Consider the following 6,775-nt stretch of genomic DNA (forward strand, 5'->3'; position numbering starts at 1 on the left):
TACCATGTCAGGGAATTCCCAGCAACAGGAGCCGGAGGCAAACTCACGTTGCAAAGATGCCAGGAAGCAGACTGGCAGATGCTGGTGTGCGGCTGGGTTTCTCCTTGTGGGATCAGGGCAGCCCACACCTAGCGTGCGTCTTCTCATTACAACAACTTAATCAAGATGCCATTCACAGATGTCCCCAGAAGCTAACCAGACAGTCTCACAGGCATGCACATAGGCTAGCCTAGCCTAGATACCCCCACAGGCAATGCCAAGTGATCCTGTCAAGCTGACCGCGTTGATAACGTCAGGAGGGAGAATATTCTCTTCAAGGAGTAGTTTTGTTTTTTTGTTTTTTTTTGTTTTTTTAGGTTTCCAGAAGAGATCATTGACTGTTTCTTTTCAGTCAAGTCAAAGGAAAAGCTACAATGATGGTATATTTCAAGATTCAGTAATTTTCACCCACCTCTAAGCTTTCTGTTAGTTCTATACTTGAAAAAACATAAAACTATTTGCCTTATAATCCAGATTTACATTATCAATAGGAAAAACCTGAAAATACTGATGGCGTGTTATACTAGTTTCTGATGCATGTGTCATGGGAGTCAGAAGAGCATCAGAATTTTCTACATTTTAAAGATTTATTTTTTTTTTAAGAATTTGTTTATGTATGAGTTCATTGTCACTATCTTCAGACACACCAGAAGAGGGCATTGGATCTCATTGCAGATGGTTGTGAGCCACCATGTGGTTGGTGGTAATTGAACTCAAGACCTCTGGAAGAGCAGTCAATGCTTTTGACTGCTGAGTCGTCTCTCCAGCCCCTCCACATTAATTTTTTACAATGGGGACAGAGTTACTTTGAATTATTGTGCTGTCCCATAGCTGATCTGGGTGTCTCTCACTCCCCTTGGAGAAGGAGATAGACAGGCAAATGGACATCATTTTTGTGGTAGTTTGAATGAAAATGGCCCCATAGGTTCTTTGGGAGTTGCACTATTGGAAGGTGTGGCCTTGTTGGAGTAGGTGTGGCCTTGTTGTCCTCCAACAAAGTGTGTCACTGGGGGTGGCCTTCGTGGTCTCAGATGCTCAAGCTAGGCCTAGTGTGGCACTCTATCTTCTTGCTGCTTGCTGATTCAGATGTAGAACTTTCAGCTCATCTAGCAGCATGTCTGCAAGTGTGCCATCATGCTTCTGCTGTGACAATAAAGGACTAACCCTCTGAACTGTAAGCCAGCCCCAATGAAATGTTTTCCCTTATAAAAGTTGGCTTGGTTATGGTGTCTCTTCACAGCAATAAAGCCCTAACTAAGACAATATTTTCCATACAAATTTGTTTGATGATACTGATAAGATCAATGGCCTTTGGTACTCTGAAAAATCTAACGTCTCTATTCTAAAAGGTCACCATGACTTCTAGGTCGTTCAGAGGTGCAGAACTTTAGTGCTCAGCATATTATGGACCAAGACATTTCTGAGCATCAGGGCCACCCTGACCAACTTCTCTTCCAACTGTGTACTTTGAAAGCCACAGCTGTCAATACCCTCCTCCTGCCTGTGTCCACTAGAAAGCAAGCTCCAGGAGGTGAGGAGCCACGTGTCAGCAGATTCCTCCGTCCAAGGATGACATCCAATACACACTGGGTATCTGGCATAGGTTTGTCGAAACTGTTGGAGTCACAGAAAGCTGACATGAACTTAACAGAAATGATACTGTTGCAATAAACGTAATCAATATATTTTAAGCAAATATAAGGAGACATGCTGAGATGCCCCCTCAGCATGGCTTCCCATGTTCCCAGATTGAAGTTGGGGGTGCTCTTTCTGAGTGGGGTGAGGGTTTCCCACTCATGTTGGCACACCACAAGCTGATTTTGTCCCCAAGCACCATTCTGAAGCCGGCTGGGGTGCATCTTACAGGCCCACAGCACTTGGATCCAATGTTTTGGAGAGTATAATGTCTTAGGTTGTCACCAGTGTCACCTGATGATATCATCCCCAAGTTTATAATGAGAAGGCACGGAATGCTTCAGACATCTTGCAACTTGGACATACACAGTCTATTATCTGCAGGTTCCAAAGGAGTCTGAAGCAAGCTGGTCTGGCTGGGCCAGCCACCCTGGTCCTTCCTGTCACATGCAGTGAGCTTGCCACAAGTGTCTAGGAAGGTGAAGGATGCAACGTGTCCACGTGTATTCTTTCCACCCCAGAGCCAGGGCTTTACTCTTCAAGAGAAAGGAGAAAGCAGTGTTAAATTCCTTGTACTCTTCTAATATTTTTCCAAGTTGCCTGATTGCTTAACTTGGATGATTTCCACCTTCTTGCCCCCCACACAACCCTCCTTCCTTCAAAGCTCTTCTTGTTAGTTACAGAGATTCCATTGTTGACCAAACTCCACTCAGGTGATCCTGAACTCTTTCAACTAGGCCAGGCCCTGGAAGCCTAGAACTGCATTGTTCAGTACAGTGATTGCTGACTATGTGGGACTACTTGAGTTTAAATGGTGAAGATTAAACACAATTTTTTAAAAAAAAGTAGTGTCCGGGCCTGGGAAAAGGGCTCGGCAGGTAAAGTGTTTGTTTTGTAAGCATGAGGCCATGAGTTTGATCACTAGAACCTACATTTTAAGAGCTAGGCATGAATACTCACATGTAATTACAGTGCCGGGGAGACAGGGCTGGGTATATCCCTAGGGCTTGCTAGCTAGCCAGTCTAGCCTACTTGGTGAGCTCCAGGTCAGTGAGAGGCCCTATTCCTCCCCAAAAGGTGGACACTGAGGAGTGACACTCAAAGGATATCTGAGGTCTTTAAAAAACCACACAATCCATATACCCCGATACATGAATTTGTATACAAATGCACACACACACACACACACACACACAGTCCAGTTCTTAGTCATACCAGCCATGTTCCAAGTGCTCACTAGTCACAGTGGTCACAAAACAGATTTAGAGAATTGTCACCATCAAAGAAAGTTCTCTCAGATCAGAGCTTTTGTTCAGGTTATTTGAGCACCAAACACATTATCTGTGCTGTCTCTGTGTGGTTGGCTGTCAGACTCTTTTGTTAATGCCATTATATAAATCTCTACATCATCCAGGCACACTAATGACATCACACTTAGCTGGGCCAGAGAAATACCTTGTTGTGCGCATGCCTGACTCCTGAGGAACAGGAAACAGGAAAATGGTCTTCGTTTTTTAAAGCAGTCACTTTGGTAGTTTGTGGGAACCTAGCAAGCATGTTTGTGCCCTGAAAGCTGTGTTTCTTCAGTTTGGGTCCACGTGACTTCTAAAAGCCAGAATTGCCCCAGACAGCTTCAGTGCTCAGCTTGGTGGAAGCTCAGAGAGAAAGTGTCAGGGCTGGAGGAATGACTCAGGGGTTAAGAGCATGTACTGTTTTTGTAGAAGAACTGGGTTCCGCTCCCAGTGCCCACATGCCAGCTTACAACTGTCTGTAACCCCGATTTCAGTTTATCAGATACTCTCTGACCTCTGAGCACCAGGCACATATGTGGTGCACTTATATTGCAGGGAAAACATATGCATAAAACAAACCTTGTAAAAAACCCAAAATTTGAAAAGGAACAAAAGAGCAGTCTCTGAAGCTTCTCTCTCCACCCCAAGCTCTATATTTCTGTTTCCCAGGTGCCCAGCCCAGTGGGCACCACGTGACTCCTTACCTGGAGCCCTTCCAGGCCACGACTGTGAACCAAGAAATACTGGTATCCTTAGGGGGATGATTTCTCTAGAAATCTCTGGGTTCCTGCTCAGTTAGGATCAGCTGCCAAGACCCAGTCAGTATGGAAGTCAACTAGAAAATGTAAGTAACAAGCCATTTGTATCAGGAATAAACTATTATCCAGGTGTTAACATAAGAGTGAATTCATGTGTCTACAGGAGTCATTTCTGGCACCCTGTGGTGCATTTGTCTGTTTGTATCAATACAACACCACAGTTACTATAGTATTTAGATTACAGTTTGGGGCATTAGTGTCATATCTGGAATAATTTCTCTTGTGAGGATTTTGACTATTTTTTTTAAACTTTTATTGCATTATGATGAGAAGTTACATGATTTCAATTTATCTGAATTTGTTAACATTTAAAAACATATTTTAAGTAAATAGAATTAAATCACTTTCTTGTTTCCCTTTTGTACCCCCACTCCTCCCAGAGACTCCCCCTTCAATACCTACAATATCTTTTTTTGTCATATTCCTTAAAATTTATAAAATATTATAACAATAAAAATAAGCATTATAAAAGTTGTTTGATATAAAACAACAATCAATTTAATGGATTTTGACTATTTTTAATACTTTGTATTTCTGCATAAATTATAATGAATTATTCAACTTCTGCTAGGATCTATTGGGATTGTTGGGGTCATCTGCCTGGGAATTGTGACACATGCCTATAGTCCTGGTACTTTGGAGGTGGAGGTGTTTGGATCAGGAGTTCAAGGTCATCCTTGATTCCATAGTGAGCTCAAGGGGATCCTGGGATATCTATGTGAGACCCTGTAGGTAGGACAGAACACAGTATCTGCCTTCTAGACTTTACTACCTGTCCATCTTTGAGATAGAGGCAGCTGATAGGCCCTCCCTCAGAATCTTGATGAAAGCAAAATAGGAGCCCTTCACTTCGTGGCAGGAGATGTTTCCCAGGGCAGGTGGTCTCTGGCCTGATTCTGAAGTCTACGATGAGGAAAAATGGACTAACAGATTCTGGGAGGAATGAGACCAAAACAGAACAACAAAACGGACCCCATCTCTATGACAGGAGCATGAACAGGATTTGCCCTTCATGTTTCCTTTCCCTTTCTCTCTCTGCTCCAACCCCAACTCTGCTCCTGGTATTTGAACTCTGGTTATAGCCCAAGTTTGCTGGAAATGCAGATGCTAGAGGGAGGCAGCTGGGCAGGCAGGAGGAACAAAGGGCAGTTGGATCTCAAACTTCCTAATGCTGTGACCCATGCTATGGGGACCCTACCATAAAATTATCTTGTTGCTACTTCATAACTGTAATTTTGTTACTGTTATGAATTATGATATAAGTATGATAGCTGATGTGTGACCCTGTGGGGATCACAACCCACAGGTTGAAAACCGCTGCATTAGGGCCACAGCCGTTAAAAACCAGAGTGTGGCCACAGATGTCTCATGACTAACCAGAGAGGCACTCCATATTGGCTCCACGGTTCTGCATTCCTTGTCTGTAAGGTCAAGCTTCCAGGTGCCCACAACCCGGGACTTCTGAATGATGTTTGTAAGGTCAAGCTTCCAGGTGCCCACAGCCCTGGAACTTCTGGATGATGGTAGCAGTAGGGGAACCTTTCTTTCCCCACAATGAGATTGGTGGCTCACCTGGTATGGCTGAGGGAGGGTGGGAGGGTTGAAGGTGGGGACTGGAGAGAAGGGAACTATTCAACAGGGCTGTTGGGGGGAGTAGGGACAAGAATGGAGGAGTAGCAGGAAAGTGGGGGGAGATGCACAGTGCGCTTAGCTGAATGTCTGGAGGTGCTGGGCATGGAGATCCTTAAGGTGGGATAGTAGGAAGGGGCTGCCAGAGGAGGGAAAGGGGTAGGGCAGAAGACGGAGAGGGGTGGGCTTGGCTGCAGAGTAGGCTGAAGGCTGGAAGACTGAGTAGTCAGGAGAGGAAGGCGGGCTTTATGTTGAGAGACTGGAGAACCGGGTGAGGAATGAGGCTGCAGCTGAGCCGAGAACATACGAGGAAGCTTTCTGGTCATCTTTTCATCAGACTGCAGCTTCTCGCTTCACTGCAGCGAGTGTTTGAGCATGGGCCAGGCTCCCTCCAGCATCAGTGTCATACATTACTTGTTGCATCATCCATTATGACCTTAGGCCCCACCTTTTTGGTTTAATGGGTAGATTCTGCTAGCCAGGGAGTTAGCCCCATTGCCTAGGTCTCAGGGCTCTTGTGCAGTGACAAAGAGAAGAAATGAATCTGTAGCCTTCATCCCTTCCTGTTACCCAAATAATATACTTTTTTTTTTTTTTTTTGCCCTTCAATAGGTAAAGCTTGGTCAAAGGGATAGGAGAGAGCCAAGAGTTTGGAGTGGGTGGCAGCCATCCTGATGGTGGAATTGGGTAGATGGGAAAAGCTTAAATTGTGAACTTCATACAACCTTGCATCACCTGGGAAGAGAGTCTCAATGAGGGGCTGCCTATTTTGAGCTGGTCTGTGGGCATTCTTGTGGGGATTTGTCTTAACTGGTGTGGGAAGACCCATACCACTATGGGTGGCACCATCCTCTAAGCAGGGGGTCCTGGAGCCTGTGAGTGTGAAGAAAGACAGCTGAGTACAAATAGGCACCACTCAGCCATCCTTCCAGCTCTTAGGTAGAACCATAAATCCAAGGAGCAAGCTGGAAGGATGACTGCTGCCTCCCGGGTGTAGGCACGTTCTCACTATCTGAGATGCCTACTCCACGAAGATGATCAGGGGGTTTTCCACACTCCTTTTGTCTCCCGTGGCACCTCTGCTCTCCACACTCGATTTCTCTCACCATCATATGGACTCCAAGATCATTCTGTCTCATCTGAACTCACCTCTATAGTATTCTGATTTTTTTCCTTCCTTGGCCCGGCCCCATTCCTTTTCCTTCCCACCTTCATAAAGAGAGCTTCAGTTGTGTGCTTAAGCTGTCCAGCAGTATGACAAGCAGTCTTGGCTCTGTGTCTTCACTGGCTTTTCAGTGCTTTTCCTGGATTAAACTACAGCCTGGATGTCCCTGAAGGGGCACATTGCCACCCCTGCATTTG

The 6,775-nt window shown here is 45.1% G+C and overlaps 1 long non-coding RNA gene across 1 annotated transcript; it reads right to left on the reverse strand.

The window, feature by feature from the left end:
• Positions 1–1,696: 1,696 nt before the first annotated feature.
• Positions 1,697–5,813, reverse strand: LOC116095519. Its single transcript, XR_004120624.1, has 3 exons — positions 5,162–5,813; positions 3,671–3,801; positions 1,697–2,210 (listed from the first exon to the last, which is right to left on the reverse strand). It is a non-coding gene; the product is annotated as an uncharacterized LOC116095519 (long non-coding RNA).
• Between the last annotated feature and the right edge of the window lie 962 nt (positions 5,814–6,775).

Source organism: Mastomys coucha, unplaced genomic scaffold (assembly GCF_008632895.1).
Source record: "Mastomys coucha isolate ucsf_1 unplaced genomic scaffold, UCSF_Mcou_1 pScaffold18, whole genome shotgun sequence".
In the NCBI taxonomy this organism is placed as follows: Eukaryota; Metazoa; Chordata; class Mammalia; order Rodentia; family Muridae; genus Mastomys; species Mastomys coucha.